The following is a 13673-nucleotide window of genomic DNA, read 5'->3' as shown; positions in this document are numbered from 1 at the left end:
CAGTGATTTTTCCCTCAAACTGTCCCAAATAAAATCTAGCAACATTAAATGTATACAATAACAAAATTAAAACGAAGTATTATACAGAAAGTAAACAGCAAGGGTGCAGGGAGATTACATCTAAAAACATCTCCTCTAAGTTAAAGACTACACAAAGTTAAGAGTGAAAACTCAAGGTTAGAATGAAAGCACTTTTGAAATGTTTTCTGCAATGGTTATTGCACTGTTCTACCATTCTCAGTTGCAAACTCTCATACACTTCCCTATATTAAAGTTGCTATATATATATTTAAATCCTTTTGTTCATATATGCAAGAGGTAAAAAGTTGGTTTTTTTAAAAATCCTTACAAGAGAATGACCTTCATAAAGGCAGCTCCCTCAGATGCTTAAAGAAAATAGAGCACCTCTGTCTATTTATTAAAATATGCAGATAAGTTCAGGGATTTTTTTTTTCCTTTGCTCCCAAGAAATACAATTTTTAATATATGCTGTTATATGATCCCATGCAAAGAAGCATATTTTATTTTACAATATGCAAATATGCTGCATTTATCAAAAGCAATCCTCATCAAGTTTTCTTTCTTTTGGGAAAATTAAAACATATATTTTGCAGCTAACTGTGCAATATTATTGCATCTAATATGATTTTACCTGAGGGAAACCAATGAATACAAGTTTAGGTGAAAGACTTTGAAAAATGGCCCCTCTCATATTTAGTACACCACTTTGTTTAACAATTGAGGAAAATACTCTTTTTAACTGAGAATGAAATCAAATCTTCTCTGTCCCTTCAATTAGGGTAATCCTGCTCACAGTTTTTAATTAAACAGCCCATACATTTGAGGTATTGGATAATTTTCATATATGATGAAATATTAGTAATCTGGAAATCACTGCAACACACAAAAACCCCATTAAATGGCATTATGGGAAAGGTAATCATGATGCAACTCCCCACTCACCCAAAAAATGTTATCATCTTTTACAGTTTCTCAGACATTACTTGTACAATCAATCTTTTGTGGGATGCTTTGCACCTGGATGGTGGTGAAGTGTAGTGGACTGCCATTTCTATCTGAAATAAAAATTGTCATCCTTTCTGAATCACAGAGATAATTTTTGTCATTGTTTTATATGCATACATCAATATTTGACTATAAAATAACATATTCACACTGCCATACAAGAGATTATGTGAAATTAGTCAAGTACCCATGATAGCAAAGGAACTGGCATGCAGATTATGGTGAGGAAATACTTTTATTAAATCTCAGTTCTGTGAGGCAGCCATCTTAACTTCTGCCAGACTGAGAACAAATATTTCCAAACTGGTTCACAATATGTGCTTTAGTCTGTGTTATCAGTTATGACCAATTCATGCCAGGCTAATTGTGGTAAGACTTTGCATTACATCTTTTTTAACCTTACTCTTTGCGGTTATCCTTTTAGGTTATCTTTGCATCATGGTGGATTTGCCATCACCATATTACTGTCATCCCATTTTGCTGAAATCAGATTAATTATAAGTACAGTCTTTTAGTCTTAGAATTTTTCTCTGGAGTGTAGGAATCGAAAGTGGTTTTATTATTTTACCGTATACTGGCACAAGTAGAGTACAATCAGCATTAAAATCTTATCACTCAGGTAAATCAGTGAACAAAGCTTCCAATTTTTTATGAATATATTAACAACACAGAAAGCTGAGTCCTGGATACTCACCAAACACAAAGAAGTTTTACTTTTCCCCCAGATGTCTTTTCTCCAGTGATTTTTTTTGTGCTTTAGTTCATAAGTTCACAGGAGTGCTCTTGGACACCATCAAATCGAGATTCAGTAGTCACTTGTTATTTCTGATATGTAATGGTCTCAATACAGAATAAGAGTGTCAAATGACTTCTGCATTAGAAGACTGACAACTGTCAGAATTTATCAAAGACCTATTAGAGGCATGGATGTTCTCAAAGTCTGCTGCATATGGTCTTATAAACTTTTCCTGCTATTGTAATTTCTGTGGAAAAGTTTTATTCATCCATTAAATTAAATGAGCAGGAAGGAAGTTCAAAAAAACCAGTCTATAACAGGACTTGTAAAATTAATAAGAAATTCCAGGAACCAAAACAAAATGATAAAAACAACCTAAGTAAAAAAAAAAAAAAAAAAGAATTAATCCAAGCTTTTGATCATTCTTCAGCCATCCCTCTTGGGACTTGGCTTTACCAACACATCTCTCCAGAAGTTATACTGCAAGGCAATATAGAAATACATTTATGATGACAAAGTAAATTATTCAATAAAGAAATTCAGGTTTCAGTAATGCCTTTTTTCCTCCTAAATTTATGTAGAAGTATATATTTGCACATTGCTATTTATCTGTCTAGTGAGGTTTTTTAGTATATGAGTGCCTCCTAATGAAAAAATAACCAAAATCACACCAGGGTGATGGTATATCTTTCCTTCTACTTAACAGTTGATGTAATCTTCTCTTCTTTTCCCTCTTTCTGCATCCACCCAACAATTCTTTTTTTCACTCTCGTTCTAAATAAATTCACTTACACATTCTTCTTACCCACTTAGTCTTCATTTTAGCTACTTTCCAGGGAAATGTAAAAAAGAAACCAGAAATATCATTTTTCTTTCCTTTTAAAACCAGTCATTTTCATGATGGTATAAATTTCATATACTGATAGGCTTCTTAGACTGTTGCTGCCCTCTTCACAACTTAGACTTTGCATTTTACTGAAATAGATTAAAATTCAGCAGTTCAAATGGAAACCAGAATCTAAAGATCATAGCACCCAAAAATGGAGAAGAATCAATTTAAAACTAGAGACTTGTCTTTTTTTGGGCAAGGTTAAAAATAATAATGCAAAGATTTGTTTGAGAAAAATAAGTATTTTCTTTATTTTGTTATTATTTCAGAAAAAAAATCATTCTTTTACTCCTCCTTAAATTCCAAGTTTCCGTTCCTTGTTTTTTATTTCCCAGGAGAAAGGGAGTGGTGACATCTTTTTCTTACCTGTTTCTCATTAGCAAGTACAGATGCCTAAATCAAAAATGCAAAGGAAATAAAATTTCTTTTAACAAAAAATGTTTTACTTAAAATATGGCATACATTTTATTTGGAAATCAAAGAATGACTAAACTTACTTCTTGTGATTTATTTTTAATAAAAGTTCAGAGGTTTTTCCCAGTTTCTCCACTGAATAAATAAACATTACATTGCAGAAATGAGCCTTAAAAGTCTTCTGGGTTCAGAAGTGGCTTACTGCTAAGACTTACAGTGCAAGATAATAATTTATTTTTTTTTAATTTCAGCTCTTACCAGGTTTTAAAGCAGACATGCTCTTATTGAGAAGATCTCTTATTGAGACAGGTGATAACTAAAGACATTTTGGTTTCTTGACTCAGTAAATAAGCTGAAGTCGCAAAAATGTTATTTTAAAAATCCATCTTATTTTTCAACAGTGTTTTAATTGGAGAGAGAGTGGTGGTAATCCAGGCTGAAGTTCATCCTCCAAAAAATTGATTAGTTCAAGTAATCAGTCCAAAAGTTATGTAATTTCATTTGCTATAACTACCATGCAGAATTGTAACTTGCCCTTGTTTTCTACAGAAGACATTAAAGAATGTTCTGCCTTTTTGGGTGTCAAGGCATATATGTAATCTATACATTCAATTACTGACTTTTTTTTTCTACTTACCTCTTGTTTCCCAAGATCAGATGTTCCTTTTTAAGATCTTGAGGAACTATTAATACAAAAGCAACGTCCTCCTTTCTCTTATTTTTCTGTTTCAATATTTTAGAAAAAATAAATCAAAACACAGTCATGCTGTTACTGTTAAGTAATTCCTTAACCTGCAAAGAGATAAGAAATTCACTGGTTTAAAATACTCATAGTCTCTGCAAAAATCAACTGGAGCCATTATAAGAGCCAACCAATTAAGAAAATCAGGAAGCAGAACTTGTAAGAAAATTTTTGTATAGTAATTTTTTGACCTATATTATATATTATCTAACAAGAATTTCATTCCATCTATCACATTATTCTAAACTATGTAGTCAAAAGGCTTACAGCCCAAGAAACACACCTTTAATTCTAAAACTTCTACTGTTTTAATTTTCCATTTTGTATGAATTCACATCCCAAAATGCACTATTGACTTAAAAGGAATGCTTACAATATTGAATGGCAGATAAGAAAAAAAACTTTTTGGTTTTTTTTTTTGAATGTGAGAGTGTGGAGAGATGTGAGATATTTATTTGTGTTTGTAGTGCTGTGTGGGAATGCTCAGTTCTATCTTGCTTCTTCTACAGCTTTAAAAGAGCAAAAGGAACATTTACAATGTGAAAAACATTAATGACAATAGCACTTAATAATCATGCATGTACTTTTGGGTGGTTTTTACAACAGCACCATACTACATTCTTATCAGGGAATGGCCTAGGTGGCTGTTAATTTTTTTTTAATTTTTTGAAATTTATTTTTCTAGCTTTAATTTTATTCTTATATGAGCTTTTGAAGACGACATTAGTTTGAAATTCAAGTATATGTTGTTGAGTGACAAAGAAATAACACATAAATGGACAGGATTAGCCTCTGTGTAAAATAGTTTTGCAGCTTATCCAAAAGATTTCCTCACTGACAACTTCCCTGCACTGTGGGGAAGCAGATACCTGACACACTTTGGGCTTTTTAAACATTTTATTATGATGTTGCCTTTAATTTAGACACATTCCTTATTGATTGGCAGCATTTCTTGTGATGGAGAGTGTAATTCCTGCACTGTTAGATTCTGGGAAACTTCCATTTACCTCAGCAGAGCAGTACAGAACATTGACGCAGCTACGTGGTAGCTGGCAGAGTTCATCTAGAAGGTCTGGAGGAAAATCACTGCTTGGAATCATATTTTCTTATCTACCAATATGTAGCAAAAGACCAGAATCTCAAACATATGCTCATGACATAACTTAGTTTAGGTAGATAAAAAGACAAAGACATTTTAGATACGTTGTTTACTCAGAAAAGGTCATTCACTGACAAGAATTAACTTTGCTAATAAGAATTAAAGAGTTTTATTTTTTAATATAAATATTTGGCTAATAGATATAAAAGGTATTTATTTTCTCTTCAGTTGGCTTTCTTTCCTAGGATTAGTATAGCATGACAGATGGCTGATGTCATCTTTACTTGGAAGAACTCAGCTGGCAATAATAGCATGGTACATTTCTGGGGATTTGTGGTACTGTATGTCATGGAATCATTTTCAACCAAAAAGAGTCCAAAAGGGAATTCCCAGAAGTAAATATCTGCCTATGATATCCTACTGTGTCTTGTTGATGCATCACAAACAGAAGGAAGCATAGAGTCTTTATAAACTCCATAAATATTTACAATATTGCTGAAAATACATTGGAAATGCTACAGATTGCAAATGGTATGGGCCCCCTTGGCACTGTAACTTTGATTTTGCTGTTGAGTGAGAATAACAAAAACTGGTGATTTATATATATCAGAATCTGCTATGTATATATTTGAAGTTCAGTGATTTTTGTCACATTTGACATTCATGTGTAATAGAGTGAAAGCATTAATATTAGTAGAATGTAGATACGCTGGTTGATTGTTTTTCATTTTGCTAATGACTGCTGTGATGAGTAGAATAATGTCAGGGTCGGAGGGTTAAAGTTAATGAGAGCTTTCCATTGCACCATTGATTAATGGTGGATATTGTCACAAGAGATTTTCAGATTCTTCCCATAAAAAACAATAAAGGTAAAAATTATGCCAATTTAAACAGTTTTACTTTGACTACCTACCAAAATGTTTCTAAACCTGTCATAATGACATGTAGGCCTGAGAGAAACTGTGAGAAATTATATAAAAATATTTTAATTGTATCAGATGCTTTTAAATCTCATGCTTTTTAAATCCACACTTTATCTATCTAGGTTAAACTGTAACAGATTTTAAATTCCTCTCCTAAATGCATGCTGAAGAGTACACTTTCTGAAGGCAGAATAATAGAATATATTGTAGCATATGTTTGCATATTAGAATATAATTCTTTCAATAGCTGATTTAATACATAAGTTTTAAATATGTTGTCTCCAGTTGATATCTATTCCCTACACTTTTAGTGGAAGACTTTTTTTTCTTCACTCTCACCAAATCAGATTTTACTGACTGGATTTCAAAGACAGAGGGCTAACTTCCATAAAGCTCTTCCTGCAGAACAGAGATACAAATGCAAGAAAGCAGACCAATGTCCATAAGAAACTGAGAAAATATTTTTGACAATTATTTTCCACTCCATAACTTTTCTCTGTCACAATGAGAGAGAAAAGAGTGACTGCAAGGTAATGAAAAAAAGCATCTTAACAAACAAGACCAACCCACCCTCAGGCCCAAAATCTAACATTACTTTCAAAAGTGGCATCTTGTCAATTGAAATATGTTTTTTTTTAAATTTCTACTAAGAGCTTTCCAAAATATATACTTTTTTAGCAAAGAATATCATGTAAGAGGTAGTATATGAGACAATTTAATGACTTAAGACAAATGTCTCTCTTTGTCATATTAACCTATCTTTATATACCTAAGAAATACACAAATAAAATATGACCATGACATTTATATGTGTATTTTTATTCCTTTTCCATTTTTTTATTAGGAAATAAAATGGCTGCATGTACCATGGTTAAAAGAAGTTAAATCTTGATCTATCACCTGAACATTATGAACAATGAATGATAATTGACCTATGGTACCTATTAGCACCAACACAGGTTTTACCCATTATATGAACAAATTTTGAAAAGGCTGGCCTTATAATAAAGCAGGATAAAGCTGTTGTGTTCCACTGCAGCTATATTGATGGTGCACTGAAGAGACCCATCATATGCTGCAACATGGAAAATTGTAGGCTGGTAGGATTTTTAATGCTTTTCTTTTGTAGTACAGTGTACTTCTTTCCTAAGTGTGATTAAATAATCATAAGAACTCCTCTAAGGGCTAATCTGCGTTATTTCCCAGATTTTCACCTTGGGGACATATTGTCCCTTGTCACTGAAACCTCAGGGACAGAAGGGTACGCTACAGGGTGGCACAGCAGGAAGCTGAGATACTGATGAAACAGTGTTCAGTTAATGAAGGCATGGCCCATGGCTTCTGCTGGTATGCCATATGTTTGAAGAAATGCTAATGACTACAATTCAAACACCTTTTTCATCTTAACTATATGTAAATGTGTTTATAAATGCTCTCTTATAAATATACTATCACATTTTTAAAAGCTAAGTGCTAATGTTGCTTTCAACATCTATAATACACAATAATTAAAACTTTAGCAATTCTGTTTAATTATACCTTATGGGAAACTGTACAGTAATTTATAGAAATTAAGCAGAAAAACAAAGATCAACAGAAATAAAACAGCAGTCTAAAAACTGAATAATAAATCATTTAGATCATTATTTTGCAAAAACAAGAGCATTTTGAATAGACAACTTAGGGCCCAGTTTTCAAACAGCTGAAATTAGCAAGGGGAAGATCAGTTTAAAAACTAATGACATTCTATTAAAAAAACTCCTTCAGCAAGTTGAACCAATTGTGACTTTTTTTTTTTGTGCAGTCGGATGGATCATTTAACAAAACTCAAAAACTTGAACTACCAATTTAAGATCAAAAACCAGGGAGATCTTAATTGGGCCGTGGCTTTTTTCTCTTTGCTTTACCTTTGTGAAAACCCTGTAACACTGCAGGTGATCATTAGCCACAAATGGCATTTTGCAGTGAATCATCTTCTCCCCACGTGGCCAAAACAACATCTCCATTGCAACAGCAGAAGTGGCATTCAGGAAGAGCAGTTGGTGACCAGGTTAGCCTACATGTGACACTACTATTTTTGCTTCAAGACAGGACACCCTGTTGCAGTCAGAACTGTTCCAAAGAAACTCCCTTAAGATCCAGGTTAAAGCATGGTGGTATTGCTAATCTGGGACTCTACTACTCACTTTTTTTTTTCCCCTCTTAACATAACTGACTCACTCATAATACAAATTTCACCTAATACCTACTAGAGAGTTTGAATAAAGTTATGAAGAAGGGCTAAACATTTTTAAATCTCAGACAAAGTCTACTGAAATTACATCTCACACATGAAATGAGCAACAACCATGAAACTTAACCACCAGTTAACTCAACTTTCATTCAAAAATCCAGTCCAAGCAAGAAGGAAACTAAAATATAAAATGTGACAACTGCCTAAGTTGCCTAAGTTCTTTAGGACACTATGAATATTAAGGTAACACACCTGTATCAAGCTACTTTTACTGATTCCTTTCTTTCATTTGATCCTTAAGAATTAGGACAGAAGGAATTACATGAATTAGCGTTACTTGTCCAGTTTCAGACAGAAATGTCCTACACATGTGCTACAAAAAGTGAGACTTTTTCTGCTTCACTCTCACCAAAAAGTGTCACAAATTTGACCTTAACAATGAAGAGGGGAACTGGAAAAGTGTTCTATTTTGTGATCATCTTAAAAATTAGGTAATTGTTTGAGAAAAATAATTTCTGACTAACCTTATATTGGAGAGCACTCTGTGGGAACCCAAACCATTCTTGTGTGTGTAGTTTACAGAAACACTGGAATATATTTTACAGTGAAGGCAATGAATGTTTTAAATTTGATTAGAGAGAATATGAAAGTACACTGCACAGAGGAGGATACTTTGAAGGTAAAACAAAATAAATAAATACAAAATCATGGTTTCTCAATATCTTAATGGAAGGTCCTCCAGGCTGGGTAAACAACCTCTTTATCAACTCTGCCATCTCTTCAAGCAGAATTCATCTTCGCCTGCCTCAGCCAAAAGCAGCTTTCTGCCCTGTGTGCCCTCTTCAGCCAGGCAAGACTGACAGTCAGGGTCAAGAATTTTGCCCTGCATATTTGACACATAGGCTCTGAATGTCTCGTTTTTTAACCATTAGCACAGAGTGCTCTGTTGAGGTGTCACTCTCTCCTGGAAGGCTGGTGAGGCATGAGCCTTTTGTTGGGCTTTCATACAGAAGAAAATTTCACACTCTGACTGAACATTATTTTTTATTGACAAGAATGTAAAATATGGAGGACTATGGAGGTAATGGGTAATGGACTAGAGCATGTGTCCTTCAGTTTAGCAAGTCAGTTCCAGCTTGGAAAGTAGAGAATTATTTTTGCACTTAGCACTTGCTTGCTGACCTCGGTGAAGAATATGAGTAAAATGATTTTAGGAACCTTCAATTACCACAGTTAACACAAACTCCAGCTCAAAAAAAAAAAAAAAGGAAAGGGTGTTCTTTTATTCCCATTTCACACATAAGGACATAAGGTAGAAAAAGTAAATGTTCTGAAAACTAGAGATGATTGGCCTAGCGATTTTAACAGGAAACTTTCAATAGCTGATACCCTCAGGTTCAGGCCCAGTAGACATTTAAATATCAAATATGGGATTTACGTAGGGTTTTCTGTTGGGTTTTTTTGCTTTTGGGTTTTTTTCTTTTTTTTTTTTTTAAATCAAATTAATATATAATATATGTAGGCTACACAAATGCAAAAAGAGAATAGCAGCGATAGAGAGACTTCTGGAATGCAGTTCTCATTAATGGTATTGTGTCCCTCCTACAAAACACAGAAACTATTTTGAGGGAAAAGGCTTGAAACCAGATCTACTTTACAAGCTGGTGCTCAGCTACAGAGTTAAGACCATTTCTTTCTTCCCTTTCTTTCATACTCAGAAAATCTTCAATTGTCTTCTGCAGAACATTTGAGCTTTAAGAGTAATATTTGAAAGCACTCTGAAGAAGATCCTGGTAAAGAATACCATCCTAGGACCTGGGTAAGCTGAACTTGGAAGTCTTGGGCCAGTCCTCTGTTCACAATTTAATTAACTATTCACTTGAGAATTACACATACATGGGGCAGCTCTGCTCTTCCTTCTTGTTGCATTTTTACAGGCCTAAGTGAGCACATATCAGGTACCTTGCAATAGGCTTTAAATTATTTATATGAGGGAATTCTGAGCCTCAGAAGAAGTCATGAAGCTCTGTAGACTTTGGTGATTTGTCCTGTCCACTCATTAATTCCTCAGCTGCAGGCAGCCTCACACATCTTACAACCTATTTCAATTTCTGGGATGTCTCACTCCTGCTGTACCTTGTGGAAGGAACCTGACTGCCTAACCAGGGATTCTGCCATGGGGAGGCAAATTTGGCTTTATACTTATTTGTAGAGAGGGGAAAACTGAAAAGCTGCGTATTCCTTGCTTCAAGAGAGTGATCCTAGGAATGCCTGTAGGATCCTCAGTCAAGCATCTGGATATTATTAAATAATTCCTTTGCTTGTTTGTTTTGGAAAAGTAGGCTATTCACCAGAGTATTATTACTTTGTCGCTCCAAGAAATTGATTATGTGTACCTTCCCTCTGTCACTTACAGACCATTCTTTTTCAGTTCCTCTAATGGTATACCTTGAATTTTCAATGATTTTTGGGCCTATCTATATGTCTTCATTGTTTCCTCACTAGACTTTCAGAAACCTAACAAAAGTCCTTTTGAGCAATGGTGGCTAGTAAATCTATCGACTGACAACCAAATCAGATGGGCAATACAATCCCTGGCAAAGATAACTGCATTAAAAAATCCACCAAACTGGTGAGAGCTTCTCAATTTGATCAATATGGTTAAAGATATGTGCAGGCTTACATCTTTGCACAATCAGTGTAGCTAAACCAACTGTTTATATTTCAGAAAAAGTATTAAGAGAATTTATGAAATCTAGAATTTAATTTTAAAATTGGCCTTTCAGAAAAACATTTCACCACATAGAATCAAAATAAAATTTGAAGGTTCTTACAAAACTCTTCTTTGGTGAGGGGAATGCATTTAAAGTTCAAGAGAAATAAGGTTAAAGTGTTTCAAGACTTCAGTTCTTTGGTTTAAATTATATCATAGTTACCAGTAAACCTCAAAATGAAAAATAATTTTGAAACCAACAGCAACATTATATTCCAATAAATGTAGAGAAAGCTGTTAGCCTATTGAAATGTTTTGTTTCAAATTAGAAAACACCTTTCAAGCAAATTTAATCAAAATTGATACTTTCCTTTAACAAGTTCAATTTTGTCAAAATCCTGTTTCCTGACAGCTGCAGTTATAACTTATATTTAGAAGCTTCCAAAACATTTTAATTTTGAGGTTATTATACAGATACTTCCAGTGCTAAAAGAGAATATTGTAAACACTGAAGGCTTAGAATAGCCTTTTCAAAGCAGGATCAAAAGCTTTAAAATGTTGCACATGGATACGGCTAGGGAATTATTTCAAGAGACAAAAAACATTTGGAGAATGTTTGGAAAACATTGCTTTCCATAAATCTATACAAAGAACTGAAGACTCAAGCTTTTGCTAAGGAAAAATATCGTATCACATCCTCCTGATTATTTCATTGTGATGTATTTTGTCTGTTTACTCCCACCTAGCATATGAGACATGAACTCTGGACAGAAGTGAGCAGATTTCAGTAAGGGAGCCTGGTGCCTGCTGAACACCCTTTTTTATACCAGAAGAGTTGCCAAAAGAGGAAAGAATGTAAAAGATACGGAGCAAAAGCAATCCTGATAGCAAGAAATAAATAAGCTAGGAATTCTTTATCTCTAGCTTTCATTTTACTTTATTTTTTAATGGAGAAGAAAGCCTATTTTTAAGGGGATATTTGTGCCACCCTTCCTTGGAGTAGTAGAACACATAGTACCCGTCATTGCTAAGGCACAGTTCATTTCACTAAAGGTATCCAGAAAGCTAATTATCTCCTGAGAACTTGCTATAATTTTAAGGTTATGCAAAAGATGTTAACTAATCACACAGCTCCCAGATATTTGTAACACGCAGTGTGACTCTGAGGTTGCATTTAAATGAGAGACAGGCATGACTACTGATGTGTTGTTTGTTAGTGCTGCACAGCAAGCAAAATGCTACATTACACAGTGCCAAATTCACAATACTTCATCGGTTATGCTTCAGAGATAACAGAGAGCATACAACACTTAATCAGTGTTCAGTGTTCCACAGGCTATATTAAATAATAATAATAATAATAAACTGAGAAGTACTCCAGGAAAAAGATAGACTACAAAATTAATTACAAATTGCAAATATGGTGCAATGCAAATGAATGCAAATAAGAAAAGCAAAATGTTTGTTTTTTTACCAAACACTGACCTGATCTGGGAAACTCAGGCTTCCTGATAAATTAAAAGTCACAGGTTAGGCCTTAAATTATCGGTATTGGCTAAAAATTACACAAATTTGAGGAGGCTTAAATAAGAAACATAAAACTCATAACATATACTCAATTTAGAACTGCTACTTTTTAACGTATACTGAAACCAAAACTGCTGCAGACAAGTATCAGACTTTTGCCTATTTTCAGAAGTGGGTGGACAAAGAAAATAGAGGTTTTTGAATCTGAATAGTGTTGACTTCTTTGGAAATGATGCTATTGAGTGGGTTTTATCCCCTGTGAATAGCTGTAAATACAATCATCTAGTTATTTGATAACAAAACCTGACTTTCAGAAGTTGTAATTTAATGCAATCAATCAATAGCAAACATGAAACTATACATATGTCTCATATATATATATGTACATCTGTATCTATAATATATAGACAATAACAAATAATTAGAAAATATTATTATACCTCTCCTAAAAGAGTTAACATTTATGCCTTGTCATTCATAATTTGAACAAATTTGCAATAGGTAAGAGTATGATAGATAACTGTTATCTCTAAACATCTGACATGTGAATTATTTAATTAATTCCCATTTCATGCTAAAACACTAAGCATATTGAAGTAGGCCCATACATATTTCAATAGGTGCATGTTTTAAATTTAGGGTTATGTCTTCATCAGACTAAATTAGACTAGATAATTAATATTTAACTTCTGTTAAAGCATCTTAAAATGTATTGTCTTAACCACCACCTTTCTTTTAAGACAGCCACATGAATATCTATTTGTAAATTTCCCACTTAGTTTTCAAGCAAATGAAACATGAATACAACTTCAGAGGACACATAAATGGCAAAAATCAAAAGAGTCTAGGGTTTAGCAACTCAGAGAAAGCATGTTGCAGAATTTATATCCTTCTGATGATCAGAGTTGAGGGGAAAAAGAGGGAACCTCAGATGAACTAGAAAATTCTACAGAGGTTTATATACAGGGCATGCCTTAAAACTGACGTGTATTTTCAGTTTAAGCTTAGTGCAAAGGAAAAAAAAAAAGGCAAAAAACATTCCTTGAAGCTGTGGTATGTGCCATAGAAATCGAATCTTGCTTTGAAGCAAGAAACAGCTGTTACTCAGAAATATGGAAATAATTTACCGTAAGAAGCAAAGATGTGAAGAAAATAGATTCTAATCTGGTTCATAATATTATTGAATTATTATTTTAAATGTCAGAAAAACAAAATAAATGAGCAAAACTGCAAGCTATCAGAGATAAATGCTGACACTATGGGGAAAAAAACATTAGAAGATTAACTAGAAGGCCAGAGTGAAGAGTCTCAGGTGTTCAATGAAATCTGCCTTCCAGCTCAGAGGGAGTCTGGTTTAAAGGAGAGGAAAGA

The 13673-nt window shown here is 33.6% G+C and overlaps 1 long non-coding RNA gene across 2 annotated transcripts in view; it reads right to left on the bottom strand.

The window, feature by feature from the left end:
• Nucleotides 1–1612: 1612 nt before the first annotated feature.
• LOC107200970 overlaps nucleotides 1613–13673 on the bottom strand; it is a 28109-nt gene continuing 16048 nt past the window's right edge. Inside the window, exons 3-4 of one of the 2 annotated variants that reach the window (XR_004495794.1) lie at nucleotides 3703–3857; nucleotides 1613–2137 (exon numbers count right to left, since the gene is read on the bottom strand). This is a non-coding gene — a long non-coding RNA (uncharacterized LOC107200970). Of the gene's footprint in view, nucleotides 2138–2945; nucleotides 3045–3702; nucleotides 3858–13673 lie in introns of those variants that run through there. The other variant, XR_004495793.1, reaches the window with a different exon arrangement.

Source organism: Parus major, chromosome 2, assembly GCF_001522545.3.
Source record: "Parus major isolate Abel chromosome 2, Parus_major1.1, whole genome shotgun sequence".
NCBI classification, from domain to species: Eukaryota; Metazoa; Chordata; class Aves; order Passeriformes; family Paridae; genus Parus; species Parus major.
This window is presented reverse-complemented; position numbering and strand designations above follow the sequence as displayed.